Below are 1,680 nucleotides of genomic sequence, written 5' to 3' on the forward strand. Positions count from 1 at the left end.
GAATACACTAAATTAAGGATACACTAAACTAAGAATACACTAAACTAGGAACACACTAAACTAAGAATACACAAAACTAAGAATACACTAAACTAAGAATACACTAAACTAAGAATACACTAAACTAAGAATACACTAAACTAATAGTACACTAAACTAATAATACACAAAACTAATAATACACAAAACTAAGAATACACTAAATTAAGGATACACTAAACTAAGAATACACTAAACTAGGAACACACTAAACTAAGAATACACTAAACTAAGAATACACTAAACTAAGAATACACTATACAAGAACACACTAAGCACTAATAGTACAAAACAATGCACCAAACAGCAGCAGCACGAACATGAGTCTGTGTGAGCAGATGAGAATGAATGAACACAGCAAGATTAAATAAATCAGCAGCATAAGATCAGCATCATGGATAGTCAGCAGTACATATCAACATCCAAATGGCATGACAGTGATTTTTCACTGTGATTTTTCACAGTGATTTTTTTCACAGCGATAATCCTGACTAAGGATTCATGAGTCTAACAGCCTTAGGGTTGAAGCTGTTCCTCAGTCTAGTGGTTCTACACTTAATGCTCCTCAACCTTCTGCCTGAGGGAAACGTGGCAAGAAGTGTGTGTGCTGGGTGAGTGGGGTCCTTCATGATGCAGGTGGCTCTCTTCCTGCATCTAGAGGTGTCTGTGATGGTGGGGAGGCTGACTCCAGACTTCTGTGCAGCCTTCACCACTCCTGTTACAATTGAAAATAGCAGCTCTTTATGATAAACTACTAGCATTTGAAACTGACACCCTTACAGAGAATTCTTAAAGAGAAAACAATATGGAGACACACCTTTGCGATAATCTTGAGCATACACTATACTGTACATCTTTTAGTGTTAATTATGGTTAATTGCAAGAACAACAACCTGCAGAAACATAGTATCACTGAGAGAAACATTCAGCTGTGCATGCTCCCATGGCAAATGTTCACTTTTTGGTCCAACTGGCTTATCTTTTCATACGTTGACCATTTTGGCTCTATTACTTCCTTGTTTCACTGAACAAAGGCACAATGGCTAGTTTCGCTTCAAGCCATGTTGCCAGATAAGTTTGTTTAGCCCAAGCTTTAGCTTTTTGTTTGTGAGAGGGAAATAAATACCTGAAGAAAACAACACATCTCATAGTTTCCTTTGAGACAGAATATCTGAGTTAAGAGGAAAATTCTGGTCAAAGACAAAGGTTGTAATCCTTCGCAGTAGTACTACACTCAGTGTAGAGCAGACACATCGGCTAACCTTCATCAGTTTCAGTAAATCATATTTATTCATCCACTTTAGCTACTCTTGTTAAGCCTCTAAACACCCAGCAAGGCACAGGCCCTTTGTCATCAGCAGGAAGGAATGATGATTGGCTGCTGCTGCAACAGAGCGCCTCGGACTATAGATAATCAATACAACAGCATCACCTCTCTGAGGTAAACGTTTGTCATTTTAAATTCTTCAAATGTTTTCCTCACATTTATTTTCAGATTGAACATGGAGTTTTATTTTAAATAAACTCATTTGGGGCAGCCGTGACTGAGTGGTTAGAGCTGTCATCCTCCAATGGGAAATTTTGGGGTTCGATTCCACCAGCAGTCACATGTTCAAGTGTCCCTGGGCAAGACACTGAACC

Source organism: Nematolebias whitei, chromosome 11 (genome assembly GCF_014905685.2).
Source record: "Nematolebias whitei isolate Nwh7 chromosome 11, NemWhi1, whole genome shotgun sequence".
NCBI classification, from domain to species: Eukaryota; Metazoa; Chordata; class Actinopteri; order Cyprinodontiformes; family Rivulidae; genus Nematolebias; species Nematolebias whitei.